This window comes from Lactuca virosa, chromosome 2 (assembly GCF_052849685.1).
Source record: "Lactuca virosa cultivar CGN04683 chromosome 2, Lactuca_virosa_CGN04683_v6, whole genome shotgun sequence".
Taxonomy (NCBI): domain Eukaryota; kingdom Viridiplantae; phylum Streptophyta; class Magnoliopsida; order Asterales; family Asteraceae; genus Lactuca; species Lactuca virosa.
This window is the reverse complement of record NC_136427.1, coordinates 167846336-167872255: the sequence shown is the minus strand read 5'-3', so window position 1 is coordinate 167872255 and position 25920 is coordinate 167846336. Positions and strand designations below refer to the sequence as shown.

Genomic DNA, 25920 nt, shown 5'->3' with positions numbered 1-25920 from the left:
TTGATCACTATCAACAACCATGAACATATTAGCATTTTTAACTTGGAAGAAATTTTCAAGCAAGGACACTAAAACATCACATTGACAAAGCTTAGTGTGGGTATAAATGCATAATGGTCAAATTATGGACCATATATCCATATGCAACAACACACCAGTAAAGTAAAGCAAAACAGATTAAGCAACAACCACCAACAAAAGGATAATGGTATCTTGGATTGAACTTCAAATTTTTTGGAATGAGACCATGGGGTCAAAAACGACCAACTCCCAAATAAAGATAAAACAGAACCTACAAAACATCACTTAAGCATCAACATTCATAGGTTTTGAACCACCACAATACACTACTATAAACTGTCATCAAACCTTGAATGAGTTTAATCACGTTAGACATTAAAAAAAACCAAACCAATAATTTTTTTTATAGTAAGACAATTAAATATGGTTGTAGTAAAAGTTAAAGGAGTGGTCATAGACAATGATTGCTCCTACCCTGTTACCAGTTCAATGTCTATAATCAATACCATATGACCATCATGGAACACAAGCAAGAAAATCAAGAGGGTGACCTGAATGATAATGGGCATTTCAGGAAACACATCCCCTGCCTTTGGCTACTTGCTTGCTCCTTCTATAAGATGAAAAGGTCAATGAATTCGTAAGACATTATCTCATTTTCTAAATTTCTTAAAATATAACTTGAATTTTAAAACAACAAAGTATTTGAAATAAACCAAAAATAATTAAGGAGTTATACCAATGTTTCCATTGGAATCAAATTCAAAGGTAGTCCACCCTCACCTCTGATCACTCTGTTATAAAAAGAATATCTTGTTTTAGCCTTTTTCTCATTTCAATCTAAGAAATGAAAAAGTATTAGAAATAAATCTAGATGATTAAAAATTAGAGAAAAAAAAGAAAGAAAAAGAACGCACCAGTTTCTCTAAGAATGATTATTTTAACAAAACTTCAACAAAAAAAAAAAAAGACAATCAGGCCCTAAAATACTTTTAAAAAAACACCCAGGATTGTAATAAAACCAAAATACATTGTTTACTTCAGCATACGTAAACAAATTTAGGCTGAGATAAATTCAGCCAAAACTATCATGCTGCTAAGAAGCTAAATACCTATTCAAATAAAATACAACTCGAAATGATATGAAACTGCTTTTGTTAAAACAAAAATGATAACAAAAGGTTTAACTTAACCAGCCCCTTGGTCTTTTCTAGACCACAATTTTAAACTTAAAGATAATCCATATATGCAAGGTTAAATTTAAATATTAACACTCAACCTTACATATATGTCGGCACACACACACACATACACACCAACACAGAACTGTAGCAGTTTACAATAACACAAAAGTTTGAATTTTTAAAACTATACTTCCTAACTTTATTAATTCTAGTTCTAGAAGATCATAAAAAAAAACTAATAAAAAACATCAAATATGTTTAAAAGAGATGCCATTGCTTGTTGTAGTTAAACATCCACCAATAGTGCTCTTTAGCTTAGAAAACCTCTGTAGAAATAATGAATTTTTATCTTCTAAAAAGTAGAAACGCATTAAATCAGTTGGCTTTCTTCTTTCTTCAATAAGTAGGTTAGTGTTACCAGCTACGTACAAATGCAACAACCACATCTCCTTTGACATAGTGCAAAACTTCAATAAGATACAAATCTAGAAATAAAAACTACTTAACAAAAAGGAAACAAAATTACATATTTTTGACAAATATAGATGGAAAAAAAAAAAAAAAAAAAAAGACTTTTCCATTTACAATTACAAATTAACCATAATCCTTGAGAGTACATTTATCAAGCTCTCGCAACAATATGAAGAACCCAAGTTGAACAAATTACCAAGAGCTCAAGTCAAAGTCTTCTTTATGAATGATGAAAGTCAGAAACTTTATATCATCAGGGCATATTTATGCCTACCTAAGATTTTTGACACAATAATTTGAAAATGCACCAGTTCAACAACATTTATCAATTAGAAACTTAATAAATATATTAAAAATCCAATACGTAATCTCATCATCCACCTGAAATATTGATCAACATTTCAATTACTACAAAGCTAGAATTACATTTCATATTTTAATTTAATATAGACAAAAAGGAAAGTATAAATGGGGGATAACCTGTATCTGTTGAAGAAAAATAGTATCCAGGGCCATATAAAAAAAATACAAATTAAATAAAATGTATCTATTTTTTTTAAGATGTCCAAAAATCCTCTCATATCACAGTTTAATGTCTCATACCTTTCCCCATCCATCTAATACATATATGGTGCCTTTTCCAATCACCCATTACATGGCTTGTCTCCAATGTATTGAGTTGCACATATCATAAACTTTTCATTTTTCAAAGAGACTATTATATTTAACAATGAAGGGAGAGTAGTTAGTAGTTACATTTATTAAATAATTAATCACCTGTTATATAAAAAAATTAGGTTGAAAAGAACTTAAACTGTAAGCCACCAATCTGGCTTCTTTTACAGCAACCATTATATCAAATTTGACACCTTTCCTTTAACAAAATCACCCCCTTATTTTACACTCTTATTACTGAGTGTTAATTAAAAAGAAAAACAAAAAATTAAGTGGAAGAAAGTTCTTACATTTGGAACTTGAAGAAGGACCAGAGATACTAAATTGAATTGACAAATCAGAACCAACCTGAAAAGAAATGATAGAAATTGAAACATTACTTAATAGATTGAAAAGAACTTCAACCGTAAGCCACCAATAGTCGAAATATATTAAGAAGAACAATAAGTACATCCAAGATAATAGGAAACAACAGAGAACAACTCCAGCAAAAAAACATCCAACACACTCCAGGGGATCACCACCGCCAAGTATTAGCAAACATCACACCAGCAAGGAGGAAAAACATACATACCCCTTATGTTTTTCAAACCAAATCTGATGAAAAACAGCTTCCACTTCCTTTGACTCACCTTCCCCTGTGTCTTCATAAACTAAGAATAAAATAGAATCAACAAAAAGCACAAAATCTTCGTACGATCGAGAGAAGAAAGAACATAAGAGAGAGAGAGAGAGAGAGAGAGAGAGAGAGAGAGAGAGAAGGGGAGACGTTCATCATTAATGTAATTACCAAACAAACCCAAGACAAAATCAGTAAAAAGGTTTTTGCTTTCAAGACCTATAATCGCCACACACACACACAATTAGAGAGAGAGAGAGAGAGAGAGAGAGAGAGAGAGAGAGAGAGAGGTTGTACATCACCATTTATTTTCTTGAAACTCATAAAAGAGAAAGGAAATCTGAATCAAACCCTAGCTTTCTCTAAATATGGCTTTATCAAACCGCGTAGAAGGTCGCCCACCCAAGTTCTAGAGATAGATTTCTCCATCAACGACAGGGAAGGCAGGCAAGAATGTCAAATTTTGTGAACCTGATTCAAAATCAGATGATGTACATCAATTTATACATCAACGACAGGGGAGTCGTGGGAGGCGTCGGTGGTCAAGATTTTTCTAAAATAGAGACGACGTGGGTAGGATATGATAGCAGTAGTAGTGGTTGTAAATAGTAGTGGGGAAGGAGATCGAGGCAGATGATTCTAGATTTGTGGTGGGAGTTGTTTATTGTAGGCGATGACATGGTGGTGCTAGAAACTACAGGGCATTTAGAAAGGCTAAGGTATAATTTGATTAGGGTTTTTCTTGGAGAGGATGGTGAATGGTGGTGTCGGCTGGTGGTGGAAGAAGCAGAGATGTTATATAAAGCGTAGTGGTGTTAAACCGATTCATTCGGCTGAAAGTGAGGAATGACTTTTTCAATTAATTGACCGGATAAGATGTCATTTTTCTAGAATGTATAAAGTTGTTGTATAACTTGCATTTGATGTTGTAACTTTTAATTTTCAAGAAAACAATATATTTAATAATATAGTAATTTCAAAAAAGCAATATATTTAATAATATAGTATATATATATATATATATATATATATTTCAAAAAAAAACCTTTAAAATATAATAGTCATTAGTTTACATGTAAATGTATCTCTTGGTCCTGGGTTTGATCATTATGCTGTTATATACTTTTATTCTATTTAAAAAATAATATATATCTATAATTCTATTGAAATGAAGGTGTAGAAGGGAATGTGTATCATATGAAATATGCCTTTTTGTTGATTACCACATCGTCCAGGAGAAGAAAAAGAAATAGAGGGGAAGATGAATAAGAAGGAAATGAGGCTAATCACCTACGTACTTAACTCATTTGATTGAAACTGTCGTCAAGGTGGCCCATGACCTAGGTTTGTGTCTTCCTTTAATTTTTTTTTTTTTTAAAAATACTGAGATCCACCTGTCAAAACCGATACCGGACTGAAAAAAGGTCAAAACCGATACCGGACTGAAAAAAGGTCGGACCGTGCAGAGATGGATTGAAAATTTGGATTGTTTCGTGACCAATCTCAAAAAAAAAATCATTTCAAGACGTCTTGACCCGAGACTAAAAAGACTGCTAGCCAAAGTTTATAAACATATCATTTTTTATGTTAATTACATAATTTTTAATCACACATTATCTAATTTATTTCTTTTTTTTTCTTTTATTAAACTTTGGTGTATCATTTTTAATAAATCTTTCAAGTGGTCGAGCCTACGTCATAAACAATCAAGTTCCACATAGCCCCTCGTCTCTTCCTAAACTTGCCTTCATCAAACCACTTTTCACATACTATCACATACAAAAAACGGTAAAGATATGTCATGCCACGTCCAATTTACATAGCATTGTAGGCAAGAAACGACAGAGAAATAAAACAAACGTCCATTTTATTTTCTTTTATCCTTTAGGTGGGATCGGATCACCTCCGATCTTACGATCTTACCTCCGATTTTATGATCTTACCTAAAAAATGAGTTATATAAGACCGAGATCGATATATATATATATATATATATATATATATATATATATATATATATATATGTGTGTGTGTGTGTGTGTGTGTGTGTGTGTGTGTGTGTGTGTGTGTGTGGGGGGGGGGATATAGGACCATACGATCTTACGATCAAAATCACGATTTCGATAACCTTTTTATTATCCAATTTTAGGCCCCGTTTGATAGTTGCTGATTGAGAAATTGCTGACTGGGAAAGGTCTGTCTGGGTAAGAAATCCTGATTGGGTAAGAAATCCTGTTGTTTGATTGTACATCTGACTGAATGTGCTGAGTGATGAAAAATGACCATTTTACCCTGTTGTTATATATATTGATGGATTAAATTGCTGAATAATTATAAAAACATACATATTGTCATACAAAATGTAAATTACACACAAATAAAAAATGTCATACAAAATGTAAATTAAACATAAATAATTTAATATCCAAATAAAAACATAATGAAATTTAAAATAACATAACAATTTAATGTAAAGTAGGTGAAAGTAGTCGATTTGCAATCTGATCACGCAAAACACGCATATATTCAACGGCTTCTGGACCCCATTCTATGCCTTGTATGTTTTCTCTATCAATTCCCCCACCTTGGACGTCAGGAGTAACCATAGTGTCCTCCTCAAAATTTCTAAACAAGTCATCTTCTATATTGTATTTCCTTATAAAATTATGGATCGCGACACAAGCAATGACTATGTCTCTTTGCACTGTAAAAGGATAAGGAGCCATTTGTTTTAAGATTGGGAATCTCGCCTTCAATACACCATAAGCACGCTCAATAACATTTCTAAGTTGTGCATGAGCATGATTGAACCTTTCTTCTCTAGTTAAAGGTCTGCCTCTTCGAAAATCGGCTAACCAATACCTAGTATTGCGGTATGGAGCCATAAACCCACGAGTGTTTGTATATGCGGCATCACAAAGGTAATATTTATCTGCAAACGAATGTGACACATATTATATAATGACACATATTATATAAAGAAGATAGATAATAAAAATTATATAAAGATTACAAACCTGGTGGAGGAAATGGAAATCCAGAAGTCGAATTGAATGCAACTTCTTTCAAAACTCTTGAATCATGTGCTATACCCTCCCATCCAGCCCAAACAAAGGTGAATATCATATCAAAATCACAAATTCCTATTACATTTTGAAAACATTCTCCTTTTCCTCTTCCTCTATAACGAGTTTGTTGATCAACAGGTACAACCGCATGTACAAGAGTTCCATCTAATGCACCTATTGCTCCGGAAAAACTATTTTTTAACCGTCTATGTCGTTCCGAGTTATGTCTTGTTGGGTTAGGAGTTGTTGGTACTATAATTTCTTTTGCAAAACACATCATTGCTGTTAGGACCTCGTGAAAACATTGATGAATCGTTTGTGTGGAGTGATGAAATCTTCCCTTAACCGCGCGAAAACGTTCATTATGTCCTATAACATGTAAGAAGATAGCCATCTTCTCTTCAATGCTTATTGTCCTACTAGCTTGCAACCAATTTTTTTGGGTAAAATGGTTGCATAATAATGCAAATGCCTCTTGTGTAAGACGCATCATATCGAAACATTGTGTAGGGTCTCCATACATCAAATCTTGTGTATATGCATACCCGCTTGAATCGTTATCTCTAATTCTATGAATTCTGATTAGTCTGCGCCGGTTTGACCTCAACCAATAAAACACAAGTAAAAGAAAAGCTACAACTTCACCATCAGAAACCATACTTGATCTGTTACAAACAATTAGGTAACATGTTAAAGTAAAAAAAAAATTAATGCACCAAAAAAATGAGTAAACAACATCAAAAGTAACAAAAGTCATATAACAAACGTTATATAACAAAATACTAGTAAACCAAAAAAGTATCAAACATAGGATCCAAAAAACTAGTAAACATCATCCAAAAAAGTCATCAAACATAGGATCCAAAAAACTAGTAAACATCATCAAAAAAAACTAGTATCCAAACTTTTCTACCCACACCTATCAAAGGTAACCACACTTCCTACCCGCACCCATCACCCACGACTCACAACTACTATGCGAAAGTCGTAACCAAACTTTTCGAACATCAGCACTTTCACCAAATAGCAAAAGAGCGGTCTTGTATCTTTCATCTTCTTCTCCCCATTCCATTTTGTTCAATTTCTCCATACACGCATCAACATCCTTATCCATTTCACTTTTTTCAATTCTTTCATTTTTTTCCACTAACGACCTTGCAAGCTTGACAATCTCCTCTTCAACTTCTAATGCCCTTGCATCTCTTTTTTTTCCACCAACTCTTTTGTTTCCACCAACTTCCTTATTTTTTGAACGCCTCGAAGATTCTTCACTTGCACCTACGTGTTGTGTTGAGGTTTCCATTGGAACATCATCATCAAAATCATGGGGACTAAACTCTTCTACAGGACGAGGGAGTGTAGAAGATGGCCCCCAACTTTGAAAGCCGGTTGATGTCGACCCTTCAAATAGTTGGGTGCAAAGATCAGGGAACAATAGGGGTTTAGTTTTCAATGACAACACGAACTTGTTCAACTGTTTACAATTTTTATAAATATTAGTATATGTTATAAAAATAATCATAATAGTATTGATTAAAAAAATAAATTTAATCAAATAGTATATGTTATAAAAATAATCATAATAGTATTGATTAAAAAAATATTACCTTCCCCTCTTCTTTCCATTGTTCATCGGTCAAATTAAATTTATTTTTTATAGGATCATATATATTGCCGGTTTTGTTTTTGAGTTTCACCCAAGCAACATACTTTGATTTGTAGTAGTCAAAGTGGTTTCTCATTTGCTTCTGATCAACCTCTTTACCGTGTTCGTTTATCAATTTTTCGCGTATTGTCTTCCATGAACTTGCCTTAAGCCCGGAACCCTCACGACCATTAGTGGTTAGTTCATGGATACATGCATCAATAAAAGTTTTTTCCTCACTCTCGTTCCAAACCAACATCCTAAAACATTAATATTTAAAGTAATTTATCATAGTTTTTATCAAGTTAAAGAACAATTTTAAACATAAAGCAATTTTCAACCAAGGAAGTTAACATCATCCTAAATTATGATTTGATAACTTATACACAAACAATTTCAGATGCACAAAACATCAATATTCAAGCTAACAATTTCACAAAAGATAACAAGCTAACAACTAAGGTCAACAATATCAAAGGTATAAAATTAGAAAAAAAAAAACAAAAACAGCCCAATTTTTGATTTTATAGCTTATAATTTTGATACTAACACAAGCTCAATAATTGGAAGGCATGTGATGTTGCATGCATTCCCCCTCTCGCCCACTCTTCATGGAACAATTGGATTATTAAAAAAATTAGGTTACCATTAATCTTATAATAATTATTTATTATTAATTTTACTTTTGTACTTTACACATAAAAACACAACATTTGATTGTATTTTCTGTAAAACATGTGATTGTGGGCTTGAAAATGGGAATTTACAAACCTACTTGTATTTTCCAATTCACATTCAATTTCAATTCATAAGCTATAAAATCAAAATTCAGAAAAAAAAACTTCTAATTCACTTTCAATTTCAATTCATAAGCTATAAAATATGAACCGGAGAAAAAAACTTCCAATGTGAATTGGAGAAAAAAACTTCAAATTCAGAAAAAAAACAAAAAACAACTACCAATTCACATTTAATTTTAGAATTCATAACATTAGAAAAAAAAAACTTCAATTTTCAGTTCTTATACACAAAGAACTACAAAACAAAACATAAACAAACTTCCAATTCACATATAATTTCGAAATTCATCATATTAGAATAAAGAATTTCACATTTCAGTTCTTGTACACAAAGAACTACAAAAAAAAACAAAAAAGAACTTATCATATGAACATACAGGTTGAGAATTCATAATATTCTAACAAATAGTAATTTGATTTCATAAAGAACTACAAATTTCATACCATCAAAGCATAAATGGTATCTGATTTTGAAAATTATTAACAGAAAAGTTAGAAGAATATCTTACCTGTGTGATGGATCGAGAAGGCGTCACTGATGGCGGTGGCGGAGGTCCGGCGAGATGGCAGAGGTCCGACTGTTTGGTGTTCACTCGTTGTGGAGTTCTTCATGGCGGCTGCTGCTATGCTTTTAGGTCACTGGGAAGGGACGCGAATGAGGGAAGAAAGAATAAAGACGCAGGGGCAAGATGGTCTAATTTCCAGTCAGCAATTGTTAAAAAACTGAGCCAGAAAGCGATTTGGGTCAGCTGATCTTACCGACAAAGCTCAAATCAAACACCAAAGGTCTGACCGAGTCAGCCCAATTTGCTGACTCGACCCGGTCAGACATTTATCAAACACTCCCTTAGTACCACACTCTCCATAAGTTATGGAAGTACCATGTTTTAATAACATACAAATTGAAAGTATAATGATAAAATGTGTAGGCTTTTCGTTGTTGGTTGTTTTTCTTATTAGAATATCATACTTTAAAAACTATACTCAATTTCTGCTTAGTTTTTAAAAGACATTGCTATATTATGGTAGATTTTCAAAGTAACAAGAAGAAATGAAAATAAAATGTTATAGTAAACAAATAAAAAAAAAGTACATTGTTTTATTTTTTTATTTAATCCTTTATGGGGTCGGCAACGCATGGGTTTCAAATCCTACTCTCATAGTTGCTATAATTGGGTAGATTTCTTAACTTATGTTGGTATTATAGAAAGAAACATATACCATATGCTATAATAAACAATTAAAATTTAAATGGACTATTTCTTGTTTTAAACATAGGGTTAAATGCACATAATAACAAAAAATGACCTTATGTACATAAATATGAGAGGGAGATGAGTGGGATCAGTGGCCAAACCAGAAACTTTTGCAAAGGGTAGCACAAAAAAATCTCGATAAAAGATTATAAGATAAATTTTTAAAAATTACAATTCCAATATGTTCTTATTTCATCGCTTTGATTTGGATGATACAATGTAATTCCAATTAAACCCTATAAACACAATTAGAGATTTAAAAATTCACAATTGAAGATTTAAACCTAATACAGTTGAATAACTAATTGGATAATTTGGCTTTCAATTTGAACAACTAAATTAAACAAACTCATAAAATATAAAATATAAAAATTGAATATTACTTGTTTCATGCATTCTTGAGTGAGCAGGCATGAGATAATCAGAACTTAGGAGAACCGAAGAAAACAGCAACATTTCTTTTTTCCTCAATGTCGTAAGTAATATTCTACACAATTACATAAAACAATGCAAATGGGCTAAGTTACACCGATTAATAGGCTATTGATTGGACTTATATTTTAAATGTATTTGTACGTGTTTGAGTCGATGTTGGATCTAAAAATATTACCCATTAAATGAGGGATGAGTTTCACGTGGCCCAAAAAATGTTATACCTAAAAGGGAAGTGATTCGTACATAACAGTTTTTTGCCATACACAACAATTTATGCATTATAGAGTTGTACAGTACAACATTTTAAAGCACCAATTATTGTGTATGGAGAAAAATTGTTGTGTACAAATCATCTCTCTACCTAAAATAATACTATTGTCATTAAATTTTAATCTTAAAAATTCCTTTTTCAATCCCATGTTTCTCTTGCAAAAAATCGCCAAGAGCAAGCAATCTCCAACAACAACAACAACGCTTTGCATGGACGTGGAAGTGGACTTAATAGGGTAATTCTATGTGTTTTCAAACACTACCTCTATCGTTGATCCCATATGCGCTTTAAGTTTAAAATTTTTGTTTTGAAAAACACTAATGTGCGTTTGATTCTATGGTTATAATCACAACACTCACATCCATCACCTATGTTTCAACCAAGTTATTGTTTACTCACTTTCACAAATTTATCATCTAGATATCGTTGATTCCATATGTGCTTTTAGTTCTTAAACCCTAATGTGCCTTTGATTCTATGGTTATAAGCGCAACACTCACATTCCTCACCTATGTTTCAATAAGGTTATTGGTTAGTCACTTTCCCTAATTTATTATCTAGATTTATAACAGCAGTCTAGTTTGACCTTAAAAACGTAACAACATAATGGAAAAAAGTTGAATTAACCCTTTGATTCCATTAAACCTCTAAATCCACTAAACCTCTATTTTGCTAGAAACAATACTCAATATGTTAACAATTTCACCTCCCAATTGAATTAATGAATATTCTTTGACCAAGTTTACTGAATCTGAATCTAAAAAAGTTAATATAACCTTTTCTTCCCATCAATTAGTATATATAACTACATATCTACTATGTTTACGCTCATTCTTTTTTTACAACCAAAACAAATAGTGTATTTGTATTGTGGGGCCCTTATCTGTTTTCTCCAAGGCTATCATAACTCTTTTTCTCTAATTTCCCAAATAAGCAACATTTCGTTCAAATACTTGTGCAGAAATACTATGAAGGGGAAGAGGTTATTGTGGTTGGAGGACCTCATAAAGGAAAGAAAGCAAATTATCTTCATCCTACCCATGCCATTTTGTGCGAGGATGGAAAGGTACAATCTCTTCATTTTCTCTTGTTATGAGAACAAAATTACACCCTACTTGTGACTTGCAGATAATGCACGTGCATCCATTCGATCTTCATGATTCCAACAACCCATCTGATTTAGAATGTATGTTTTTTTTACCTATTTTATTGTTAATTATTGTTTAATCTTGCTATAACCACCAATGTGAGCAGCTGCACTAGTTACCAACCCAAAACATGATTCGCCTCATAAGATTGTGGTTAAACTGGACAATGATCCATTTGAGACTTTTGAGAGTAAGTGTTTTTTTTACCGTTATAGTCTTTTAGCATCCTTCATTCATTTACATATATTTGGAGTAATTATATGTAACTCTTTTTTTTGCAGTTCAACACTCGAGTGACATCAAGCTTTTGAAGAAAATGTAATTAGTTTGTATTACCTTCAAATTAAAAACAATCACTATATAATATATATGTTGGATGATACTGATAATGGGATCCGCACAACAGAATCATCCGAGCCAGTAACAATCAAATAATCAACATACACTAACAGATACATGATACACGCGGCGAAACACAAAAAGAAAGGGATCCACACGACTACAGGAAAAACCATGTTGCACTAAAAACGAGCTGAGTCGATGAAATCATGCACGAGGAGCCTGTTTAAGACCATAAATAGCTTTATTGAGCTTGCAAACATAATCAGGATGACGAGCATCCGCAAAGCCTGGAGGTTGATTCATAAAGATAGTGTCACCCAAATGGTCGTGGAGAAAAGCATTATTGACGTCAAGTTGACGCAAATGCCATCCGTTCAGTCACAAGAGTGAGAACAATACGAACGGTAGCCGCCTTGACAACGGGACTGAAGGTGTGAGAATAATCAAGTCCCGACACTTGACTGAACCCTTGAGCGACGAGACGAGCCTTGTGACGCTCTACAGTCCCATCAAACCTATATTTGGTGCGAAACAACCACCTGCAACCCACAATATTAGCCTGGGAAGGTCGTGGAACAAGAGTCCATGTATGATTATGATGAAGAGCCGCCATCTCGGAACACAGTGCGTCACACCATTTAGGATCATGCAAGGCAGTGGTATCGGACGAGGGAATGTCAGCAGAAAGAACCTGCGAAAACAAACCATGAGAGGCTAAATATGCCAAATCAGTACGGTAGCGTGGCTTAAAAATCCCGGCTTTGGCGCGTGTGGTCGTCGGGTGCGAAGGCGGGGGCAGACGAGGGGCCGGAGGCGAAGCAGTCCCGGAACCAGACAACGAGCCAGACTCGAAGACGGTTTCAGCAGCAGGATCAATGGTTGGTTCGGAGTCAGACCCGGAAGGCGACTCGAGTTCGGGACCTGGGGAAGCAACAGCAGGGGAATCATATGCAGGAGATGCAACCGAGGGAGCCGGAGAATTGGGATCCGTACACACAACGCAAGGAGCAGAGGTGGCGGGTCCTGATGGAGCACATGGAGAAGTCGAGGCTGCGTCATCGGGGACTGGAATGGTGGGGAGCTGATCACCAAGGAATGTATGTAAGGGTAAAGACCCAATAGGAGCATTTGTGTGGGTGACACGAAACGGGAAGCACTCTTCATCAAACCGCGCATGGCGGGTAAAAAAACCAGTGTCGAAACTGGATCGAGATACAAGTAGCCTTTATATTGAGCGTGATAACCCACAAAAACACAAGGGATGCTCCGCGGAGAAAGTTTATGATCCATATAGTCACGAAAATATGGATAGACGCGACACCCAAAAATGCGAAAATTCTCATAAGATGGCACCAGTCCGAACAAGACCTCAAATGGTGATTTCATGGAAAACACCTTTGTGGGGAGACAATTAATAACATGCACGGCAGAGCTAAAAGCATGAGTCAAATAAGAAACCGGAATGTGAGCATGAAACATCATGGCAAGTCCCGTCTCCATAATGTGACGATGTTTGCATTCAACCCGCCCATTTTGTTGGGGGGTATACGGGCATGAGATGCGGTGAAATATACCATGTTTATGCAATAACGCCTTTACATTGTTATTTAGAAATTCCGTACCCCCGTCACTTTGAAATTTTTTAATTTTGGTAGAGAATTGAGTCTCTACAAAGGCGATAAATAACTCGAAAATGCTAAAAAAATCTGATTTAGACTTGAGCGGGTAAAGCCATGTAAAGCGAGAGAAATCGTCCACAAAGGTGACATAATATCGGTATGAAGCAACCGAATCAATCGGGGAAGGACCCTAAAGATCACAATGAATCAAATCTAAAACATGGGTGACACGTTGGTCATTATTGTCAAAAGGCAACCGATGAGACTTAGCAAGTTAGCAAGGAGAACAAGTAACCGGTTTAGGTAAAATAGAAGAAACAAACACATGACCAAGTTTATTTAATATAGAAATAACATCAAAAGACACATGCCCTAAACGGGAGTGCCATAATTCAAAAGACGCCTTGGGTCGCTTCTTAGCATAAAACGCACAAGCCACCGACTTATTTGGAAGAACATAAAGCCCCCGATCACACGTTCCTTGAGCCAGAATTTGTTTCGTTGCCGGATCCTGAATGTAAAACAAAGATTTGGAGAAAAGCACATCCACGTTATTATCATATGTTAACTTGCTAATAGACAATAAATTTTTAGTAAGACGGGGAACCACCAAAACATCCTGCAACCGAATATCATTGGGAAGAGAGGAAGTCCCAATAGCAGCAATGGGAAGAGTATTACCATTACCGAAGTGAACCGAGCCATCACCAACAAATGGTTCGGGTTTAGCAACCGAGCCCGAAGAAGAAACCATGTGGTCCGAGGCACCGGAATCAACATACCAATCCAGGCTGGATGGGGTCACACGACAATTTGCAAGGAAAGCTTTTGCTAAATCGACTTCACTAGGGGCAGACTTAGAAGCAAAGGTCGGAAGTTGTATACAAGCATTAGCAAAATGACCGTTTTGTCGACATAGTTGGCAGTGGGGTGACCGCTGGCCGCGACCACGACCACCGTAAGGACCACCACGACCACCAGAGTCACCACCCGACCCTGACCAGCAGAGGCAGAGGCAACAACCCCAATGGGCGCTGATTTAGCAGAGAAAGCGACGACAGGTGTGGGGTTGGCGTGGAGGGATTTCATGAAAAGCTCATGACTTTCGGCTTGAGCAAGGAGGTCCTGAAAAGTTGGAGAGAGGCGAGAGGTCCAAACCCCAATGGAGAAGACTTCAAAATCACTGCCAAGACCACATAGGAACCAATGATTTTTATCAGATTCAATAATAGCTTGGCCGATAGCCGCAAGTTGATCACAAATCGCCTTAAATTTCTGTCCATATTCGGAGACTGTGGAGGTGCCTTTAGAGAGAAGCCGTAGTTGATCACGAAGATTTTGTACACGTTCCATGGAAGAGTTCCCATAGGCGGATTCAAGAGCGGTCCATATAGCACGAGCGGAAGAGAGGCCCACGACCTCAGAAAATGCTTCTTCTATGAGAGAGGCTTGAAGAATGATGACTGCCTGTTGATCTGCAGCATGCCATTCTGCAAAAGCGGGGTTCTCAACCTGCTTGTTGTCAACCAAAAGGTGTGAAGGAGGGGCTGCAGAGGAGCCATCAACGTGAGCAAGGAGTTGTTGATAGTTAAGGAGGGGAGTCATTTGGTTCACCCACAAGAGATAATTGTTAGAGGAGAGGCGGATGGTAATGAGGTGAAGGAGAGTGTTCATGGATAGAGTAGCATCAGTGGAGGAGCCAGCCATGGATGAAGCTGTGATGGTGACAAGAAAAAACTGAAAGATAGGAGAAGAAGAGAGGAGAATGATCCGCTAATAAGAGGGAGAGGAAGGGAGGGGTTTTTGGCTCTGATACCATGAAATAATGGGTTTCCACACCAAGAGGCATGGGAGTTATCACATATATATAATGAATAAAGATACACATAAGACCCTCAAGTATACAACAATAAATAAAAGTCTATACAGATACATAACTAGTCTAATAGATACTTGTAAATAATTTGATTTTTACTTCTTGTAGCTCTAGTAGAGACCCTAGCGATGGCAGCCCTCAAGGTGACAACAAAAGATCTAGGAACGAGTAATTGGTGGCTTTTACGTTAGGTCATACAAGAAATTATTGTTTGGTATCTTAGGAGTGTTTTCTTTTATATTATAAGAATTTAATGTTTGGTATCTTGGGAGTGTTTTGTTTTATAAGACAAGAATTCGGAGACCGTGGAGGTGCCTTTAGAGAGAAGCCGTAGTTGATCACGAAGATTTTGTACACGTTCCATGGAAGAGTTCCCATAGGCGGATTCAAGAGCGGTCCATATAGCACGAGCGGAAGAGAGGCCCACGACCTCAGAAAATGCTTCTTCTGTGAGAGAGGCTTGAAGAATGATGACTGCCTGTTGATCTGCAGCATGCCATTCCGCAAAAGCGGGGTTCTCAACCTGCTTGTTGTCAACCAGAAGGTGTGAAGGAGGGGCTGCAGAGGAGCCATCAACGTGAGCAAGGAGTTGTTGATAGTTAAGGAGGGGAGTCATTTGGTTCACCCACAAGAGATAATTGTTAGAGGAGAGGCGGATGGTAATGAGGTGAAGGAGAGTGTTCATGGATAGAGTAGCATCAGTGGAGGAGCCAGCCATGGATGAAGCTGTGATGGTGACAAGAAAAAACTGAAAGATAGGAGAAGAAGAGAGGAGAATGATCCGCTAATAAGAGGGAGAGGAAGGGAGGGGTTTTTGGCTCTGATACCATGAAATAATGGGTTTTCACACCAAGAGGCATGGGAGTTATCACATATATATAATGAATAAAGATACACATAAGACCCTCAAGTATACAACAATAAATAAAAGTCTATACAGATACATAACTAGTCTAATAGATACTTGTAAATAATTTGATTTTTACTTCTTGTAGCTCTAGTAGAGACCCTAGCGATGGCAGCCCTCAAGGTGACAACAAAAGATCTAGGAACGAGTAATTGGTGGCTTTTACGTTAGGTCATACAAGAAATTATTGTTTGGTATCTTAGGAGTGTTTACTTTTATATTATAAGAATTTAATGTTTGGTATCTTGGGAGTGTTTTGTTTTATAAGACAAGAATTTGAACGCTTACTCTCCGAAATTAGTTCATAAAGTGAATGATTACTCTTTGAAGCATGATGTGGGACAATTCATATCAACATTGATAAATATTCATCGTTTTCCCAAGTGTCATCAAATGATTTTTGTGAAGTGAGAATTGCAATCTCTTTTTACCCATTGACGCGAGTCTTGCACCATGATTACACATCACACACAAGATTTTGTAATTGTGTGGAGGAACAATACTATCTCCTTGCTTTTAAGCATTTTAATATTGTTCTAATCTCACGAAATCTTGATTGAAAACATTTAAAATATATGGTTTCTTATGTATACATTACAATGCATTGGAAATATTTAACCAAGCCCACAATTATAATCACCATTTATTAATACAATCCGATACAAAAATCAATGAAGATAGTAAAGCATGTTAACCAGACACAATGCTTCCTACACTTGAAATCAATTCACCAACATCGATTTTGGATGATCATAATTTGTATTATGCATTTGCAAATGTGGAAGCCTCATGCAATTGCATTCTGTTATTATATCAAAACAACTAGTTTTACAAATATATAAAAAATAGAATGTTAGAAAGTAATAAGGCTATCTAAGGAAAAAAAACAATTATAAATAATTAGTGAAAATAAATGGGAAAACTGCAGAAAATAGAAATGTAGTTTGCCTTTCTTTACATGTAATTAGAAGAAAAAATAAGTATTATAGCATCATCAGCTGAAATTTTTGTAATTTTCCCAGCAAAAAAACTTCTATTCCAATAAATTTGCAATTCTTGGATGCATGATGACATACTCATTTATTTTCTTCCAGTTCCTCCTATTGTATTTCTTCAGTACATCAGTTAACATATTATTCTGATACAGAAAACATATAGAAAATAATTACGACAATAATCTGGTAGATTTTCAAACTATATGATCCAACTTCAGATTAGGGCATTGTGTTTTAGAAAATGTACCCATTTATAGCAACAATTTCCAAATACAAAGAAATTTTCATTGTCAAAATTGGGTACAGTTTTTAAAGTACAACATCTTAATGAGCAAAATATCGTAAGTGCAGTGTTTTTCTAAATTGAGTAGATTATCAAAATACAATGCCTTAAGGAGGGAAAAAGCAAACTATATTGTCAAAGTACTTACTAAATAAGATTTCAAGATTAATATTAGGGAAATCTTCAGTAAAGTCCCAATAGTTACGGAAAAGTTACACTTTAGTCCCAAGATTATTTTTTTGAATGAAAAAATCCTGAAAACCGGCAAAATTTTGCAGTTTGACCCTTTTTGATTGGTTGAAACCGGTACCAAATTAATTTGGGACTATTTCGTAAATTAACCCAAAATATTTGGACTTTTCTGTAAACAGAAAATATTAGGATTTTTCTGTAAACAAAAATATCAAGACTTTTCTACGAACAAAACTCTTATTATTATTATTATTATTATTAAAAATAATAATATTATTATTATTATTAAAAATATAAATTAGAATACTATTTTTTGAACTTGTTATTATTAATATTGTTACTAATACATATAAATGCATTTAAATGGAAAAATAATATTAATGACATTGTTTAAGGGTGGAGGTTGAGGAGATGTTGATGCTTTTAGCATTGAAATCGTGAATGTCTGCTTATATATTTTTATTTTGTATATGATCATTTCACATTTGTTATTATTGTTTTCAATTCAGAATATTAATATTTAACATTTTAAAAGAAGTTGCATATTTGTAAAATTGTTTATAAATAGTTTAAGGTAGAAGAGTTTCTCACTTTGTATATAAAATTGTTTAAGGCAGAAGAATTACTTTCCAAATCCACTACAAACATCTACAATAGGTAACCCATATCAAAATTCAAAATTATTAATTACAATATCTTGTTTAATAAAAAGTAATAGGAATAATTCAAAAGTATTAATCCAAAAAGGATGTCCTATTACTTTTTATTAAACAGTATATTATAATTAATACTTTTGAATTTTGATATGGGCTACCTATGTAGATGTTTGTAGTGGATCTGTTGGATTTGGAAAGTAACCTTCTAACTTAAACATTTTTATATACAAAATGAGAAATTCTTCTACCTTAAACTATTTATAAACAATTTTACAAATATACAACTTCTTTTAAATTGTTAAGTATTATTATTCTGAATTGAAAACAATAATAACAAATGTGAAATGATATACAAAGTAAAAATATATAAGCAAAGATTCATGATTTCAATGCTAAAAGCATCACCATCTCATCCACCTCCACCCTTAAACAATGTCATTAATATTATTTTTTCATTTAAACGCATTTATATGTATTAGTAACAATATTAATAATAACAAGTTCAAAAAAATAGTATTCTTATTTATATTTTTAATAATAATAATAATAATAATAATAATAATAATAATAATAATAATAATAGAAAAGTCCTAATATTTTTGTTTACAGAAAAATCCTAATATTTTTTGTTTACAGAAAAGTCCCAATATTTTGGGTTAATTTACAAAATAGTCCCAAATTAATTTGATACCAGTTTCAACCGGTCAAAAAGGGTCAAACAACAAATTTTTGCCGATTTTCAAAACTTTTTCGTTTAAAAAAATAATCTTGGGACTAAAGTGTAACTTTTCCATAAATATTGGGACTTTTATGAAGATTTCCCTTAATATTACTGTTAAATGCAAGAACTGCACTTTCGGTCAATTTTCAATCTTAGGAATGTACATCTAAAATCAACCTTTTAGGGCTTAATGGGATAATGCATGGTGGCTGTGTATGAAAATGATAAACTGTAAATACTTAAAAATGAGAGTTTATAAAACTAACATATATAAAACTAAACTGAATACCTTCTAGGAACCTTTTTTTCATCGTCTACTGCGTGATAAAATATGAATTACCAAATACCAAAATTGAAAAGGAAATATGATAAGCCCCACGCAACTCAGGTTTACAGCAGGAGGTGCAAATGGCCCAAAATCGACCTAGTTTAGTAACCTGGGGGTTAACTCAATTTCACCCTTGTCCTTTAGAATATTTATGTTATTTTTGTTTTATCACTTTATGTAGTAATGGATAGAATCTGTTTTGGTAATACCCTCCCCACGATGTTGGCTAATTATAGGAAACACCCTTTTTGTTTTTTTTCCCAGTATTTAAGTCCTTTGTTTTTTAGAAGAACCTTTGTTTGTAGAGTCCCATACTCCCATTTCGAAAAAGGATTTTCAAGAAGGTTTCACAAATTCTTAAATGGATTTCGAAAAATTCTTGTTGAATTCGATAACTAATATTTTTTGAAGATTCGAAGATGAACGATCCAAGTTTACTCAAAATTCGAAACAAATCAAATTTTCTATTCGATTCAATTTTTCAAGCCCAAAACTAAAATTCGAGCCACTGTTCATCTGATCCAAAATTCGATTGACATAATTGAAGCCGAAAATCTTGATCTTTTACTGTTCATATTCAGTCCAAGTCCATTATTAAAATCTCATTACTTTTTATTCTATTAAGCCCAAGCAAAACACTATTTATTCACATATTCTTTTCTTTCGTTACTATTCATCGCTCATAAATCACGCTCTTCAATGAAAAGAAAATTTCAAGTTGAAATTGAGATGTTTTGGTATCAATTCTTGAGCAGAAAGAAGAACTGGAACAGAAATTTTGATTGTGATGTTACGAAGTCGATTCAATTGAAGAGTCAAACTAAAAGTCAAAGTTGATTTTTTGGTTGTGATTCAATGACTAGAAGTCGAAATTGGTTGTTGGATGCTTGAATCAAAATTAGATGTTGAGATTTTTGGTATCGAAAGTGAAAAATTGATGTATTTGATTTTTTTTACTCTTGATTGATGTTGAGAATGGATGTCAAGTTCGAGTGTAGATTGTTTGGTTGAGTCGGGAACACATCAATTGATTCAGGGATATGTCAAGCACTTCAGACCTCGACAACAAATCATCGAGGGTCCCAAAGATATCGCTTTTCCCATTAGGATAAAAGGAACGAATAAACTTTGACTCATATGCTTGTATCCTTTACTCACCAATTAATACATGACACATGACAGTACGTTTTATAACTTCATGTTATTGATACGTTTTCGTAATACCAATGTACAACCGACTTGTAAATTACAACTTATATATCTCAGCTTTAAGAATATAAAATATTATCATCTTAGAATTGCTCGTGATAGAACCCATGAAGCAATTCTCTGAGCGTGGGTTTATCCAATACTTAAATCTCCATTTCTAAGTACTCATGAACGATGTAGCAATATAATTGCTATGTCTAACCTCCTTAGACAATCTACAATCCAATTCATGACAATCTTAATTCACTACTTGCTGTCTTGAATTTGACGTTGGGCGAAACTCCCCGTCTTTATTGGCCCGATAACCTTCACCGCTATGATCTTTTGAGCACTCCATGTTTCGTATTAAGGCTTTCCATGCTAGAGATAGAACTCTAAGAAAGACTTGTTTGCTTTCGCGTTGGATGGAGCTGCGTTCGCTATTGGCACAAAGCATCGAAAGAGGAAGGCTTTCGCAGTCATGGGCATATCGAACTGCGAATCAACAGTATTCTCTAACTCGAACGAGGAAACAGTTTCGATCCAGTGAATTTTTGGACATTCAATCGCTTCATTCACAATGCGTTCCATAGTCCATACCAGAAATAAGGCTTTTCGGCTTTTCAAAGTAGCATGCGCTTCACGTTCAGCCCGTTCTTTCTCTTCAGCCTCTCTCGCAATGCGAGCATTCTCATTCAAGACCTCATCACGAGCCTTACGCTTAAGCTTCTCGACCTCGTTTTCTTCTTCTTCTTCATCATCATCCTCCCCAACCTTGCCTTTGTTAGATAAGGTGTCTAAGTCCATAACTATTTCTGGTATGTACTTGACCCGACCCGGCATGGTCCATTTGGGTTGCATGGCATCATGCATTTGGATAGACTAAATGAGAGAAATAACACTTGTGATGTATTAATATATTATAAGTTCTAATATATTAATAGTATTATTTAATTAGTATTGATCAAGAATTAATCTAGGATTAATTAAGTGATCAAAAGATGACTAATTAAATATATGGGTTGATTATGTAAATCATCCATAACTTATATAGTGGGCTAAAAAGCTCCATGGATAATCAAGTTGGATTAAACCCATTGGATGCTCCATGGAGGCTCCATGGGAGTTACAAACCCATGGGTCATGGAAATGAAGAGTCATGTCACATTAGGGTTTACATGGTGTAACCCTAGATGTGACACACTATATAAAGAACATCATACTCACCAAAATCGGCTACACTAATAGACATAAGAGGGCTTGGCCGATTTTTAGAGTGTTACACATTCTCTCAAAGTTATTCCAAAGCATTTGGTGTTGTGTGAAGCATTTGAGGCATCACACTTGGGGTGCTAGGCTCTCAAGGTTTCAAGGAATCATAACAACTACAAGGTATGTAATTCTAGCTATCTTTTATATTATAATGTTCCCCATGTATGCTAGATAGGTTTATGAACCTTGGAAAAGTATTTTGCATGTATTTTAGACAAACATAGATCCAAGGTTTTCTAGGGTTGCATGTACACTTAGGAGTGTTAGAATTGCTCAAATCCCATCAGTGGTATCAGAGCCTAGGCTTGCTTGTTTGATACTTGATGCAAAATAGTGAAAAAAGTCGATTTTCTTGCCATCTGCATGATGAACTCGCCGAGTCCATGGGGGGACTCGCCGAGTCCATGACCAAATTCATCCTACTCGTTGAGTAGGTTCGTGCACTCGACGAGTAGGAGCCTCAGAATGCAGATTTTCGACTTTTGCTGCTGGAAATGGACTAGAAACATTACCCTAAACTGTTTTGGTGTTATTAAACTTGTTTTAGATGGTGTAATGTTTGTTCTAATCCATTTACAATGGCTAATATCAAAATTACATGATTATATGTGTTCATATGTTCTTGAAATTTTGATATGATTAATTCATGTTCTTATGAGTTCTTGATAGATCATAGGAATTACATGTTAAATTTGTTTAATGCTGAATTCATGATCTTTATGTGTTTTAATGGAGTCCATAACTTGTCCTCAAGTTATGGATAACCAAAAGTCTCTTAGTGTTAATACCATTAAAAGAACACACAAGTTACAAAAATGAAGAGTCTTCATTTAATAACTCATAAGTTATGAATTGAAAGGTTTTGTAAAGTTACAAAACTTGCCCTCAAGTTTTGGAACATGTAAAGTCATCTCAATAAACTTTAGTTCCAACCCTTAGAATTTTAAAAGTTAAAATTCAACCCTTATACTTTATAATATTATAAGTTTAATAATATATATATGTATAAGATCAAGTCTTTTTACCGTTAGTAGGCCTCATTCACGAAGCCGGTCTATAAGGGGGGTATAAGGTTGTTGCCTATAAAATGGCAGTTTAATAGGTGTCCACTCTCACCCACCGCTTCCTTGACTGGTGGAGGGTCGTTAGCCGAACGGGTAGGACAGTGACTTAAAATTCTCATTAAAAAGTATAATGATTATTATAAAGTAACTAAATGTTTTATAAATTCCCAATCTTAGTTACTATAGGAAAAAATGTGAATAAGGTGCTAATCCATGAAATTACACTTTACACTTTGTTTAAGTCGTTGGTGGAGCGTGTGTGGTTTACCGACACACTAACTTGGACTTAACAAGGTAGGCAAAGGGTGACTTAAGGTTTTTCATAAGGTCGGTGGAGCGCGTGTGGTTTACCGGCACATCAATTAAGTGAAAAACATTAAGGGTACCAAGTAATTTGCATGGTTACTTCACACCTTGTTTTGTGATCCTCGGTATCCCAATCACAAAACATGAAGGGCACACTCGAGATTGAAACATGCCATTGAAAAGTTCAATGAATCTCAAAAGAATCTAGGAATTTCTAAAAACCAAATAAAACCTAATAATTTATATTTCGTTTTCACGGTGGAAATTGGTGAATCGTCATTCACCTACCTTTCAAATATGTTATAGCTTGGATTACGGCATCCCTCTTCTAAGTTATAATATATTGTGATTGGATCCTAGCCTTAATATTACATTTGGGTGTTTTATTAAGGACTATTTCTATATCTAAACTAAACTTGGTTTCTTCTTTTTAGATGTCTTCCAACAATGCTACTCCTGGCTCGAACCCTACTGGCTCCTTCTCTCTCATGAACCTTTGTGGGAGAGTCATCTTTGATGGATCCAACTTTACTGACTGGATCAGAAACATCAGGATGGTCACTCGATACGAGAACAAGGAATATGTTCTTGACAAGGAGCTTAAGGTACCTGAGCCAACTGCTACTCCTGAGGAGTTTGCTGAATATGAGGCACATGAAAGAGATGCTACTAAAGTAGCATGCATCATGATGGCCACTATGACAGCCGATCTCCAAAAGTCCTATGAGGACTACTATCCTTTTGAGATGCACCAGGATTTGATGGACCGCTACCATCAGAGTGCTCGTGAAGAGCGATATGAAATCATCTCCTCCATGATAACAACCCGAATGAAAGATGGTGAACCCATCACTGGCCACATGCAGAAAATGCAAAGGTATGTGGACCGTCTGATGAAGCTGAATGTGAACTTCCCAGAGGAGTTAGCAATAGATATCATTTTGCACTCCTTACCATCGTGTTATGATCAATTCCGCATGACATACCACATGAACAAGGAAGAAGTCACCCTCAGCAAACTTCAGGGACTCCTTAAGACCACATAATCAGGTCTTAAAGGTAAGTCGGTTGTTACCACTTCTACTCCTACTCCAAACTCCACAACTATCCTGGCAATCGGGAAAGGGAAAGGTAAGAAGAGGAAGACCCCTTTGAAGGGTACCAAGGGTAAGACCCTTGATGGCTCTTCTTCAAGTGGAACCAAGAAAGGTTTCGTTACTCCTTCTTCTGATCCCAAAGAGGCTGAATGCTTCTATTGCCATGAAAAGGCACATTGGAAGCGGAACTGCCCGAAATACCAGCAAGATTTGAAGGATGGGAAAGTAAAACCCAACCATGCAGGTATTTACACTATATTATCTAATAACTCACATTATTCTAAATCTTGGGTCCTTGATACCGGTTGTGGTATTCATATTTGTTCTGATTTGCAGGGACTAAGAAGAAGTGAGAATGTGGAGCATGGAAAGATAAACTTGATCATGGGGAATAGGAAAGTTTCACCTGTCACCAAGATTGGAGTTTATACTTTGTTGCTAAGTAGTGGGTTTACTTTAGATTTGAATAAATGTTGTTATTCGCCAGAAATGGCAAGAAATGTTATTTCCTTTCATGCTTTGTACAAACAAGGTTTTACCTTTTCTTTTGATAATGAAATTGGTGGAATAAATGCTTTCTTTAATAATGTGTTGTATTTTAAAGCATTACCTTGTGATGGTGTGTATGAAGCTGTGTCTGTTGTAGATAATTTAGGAAATAATGTATTGTGTATTGATTCTACAAATGATAATAACTTGGATAAAGCATCTTTATGGCATTGTCGTCTTGGACATGTAAGCAAGAAACGCATAGGCCAACTCCAAAAGGATGGAGTTTTGGAATCATTTGACCTAAAGTTAGATGATAGTTGTGAATCATGCTTACTTGGAAAAATGACAAAGTCACCCTTTACTGGTTCTTGTGCAAGGGGTGAAGGTTTGTTGGATCTCGTACACACGGATGTGTGTGGACCATTCAAAACTGCCACAAGGGATGCTAATCGTTATTATGTGACTTTTACAGATGATTATAATAGATATGGATATGTCTACTTAATCAAGCATAAGTCAGAGATGTTTGAAAGGTTTAAAGAGTTTAAACAGGAAGTCGAGAATCAATTGGGCAGGAACATTAAGATGCTTCGATCCGATCGCGGTGGTGAGTATCTTAGTACTGAGTTCCTCGACTATCTGAGGGAATGTGGGGTTGTCTCACAATTGACACCTCCCAGGACACCGTAGTTGAATGGTGTGGCTGAGAGGCGTAATCGAACCTTGTTGGACATGCTTCGTTCCATGATGAGTCGAGCTACGCTACCAATCTCATTTTGGGGGTATGCCTTAGAGACTGCCGCCCATATCCTTAATCTGGTCCCTACAAAGAAGGTTGTCAAAACACCTCACAAGATGTGGACTGGAAAAGTTCCTAGTCTAGCCCACATCAAGATTTGGGGTTGCGAGGCTTTCGTAAGACGCGAGACTCACGACAAGCTCGAACCTCGAAGTGAGAGGTGTATTTTCATCGGCTACCCACAAAAATC

The 25920-nt window shown here is 35.1% G+C and overlaps 1 long non-coding RNA gene across 1 annotated transcript; it reads right to left on the bottom strand.

Annotated features, from left to right (window-relative positions):
• Positions 1 to 1678: 1678 nt before the first annotated feature.
• Positions 1679 to 3815, bottom strand: LOC145159705 (uncharacterized). Its single transcript, XR_013737859.1, has 2 exons — positions 2926 to 3815; positions 1679 to 2699 (listed from the first exon to the last, which is right to left on the bottom strand). It is a non-coding gene; the product is annotated as an uncharacterized LOC145159705 (long non-coding RNA).
• Between the last annotated feature and the right edge of the window lie 22105 nt (positions 3816 to 25920).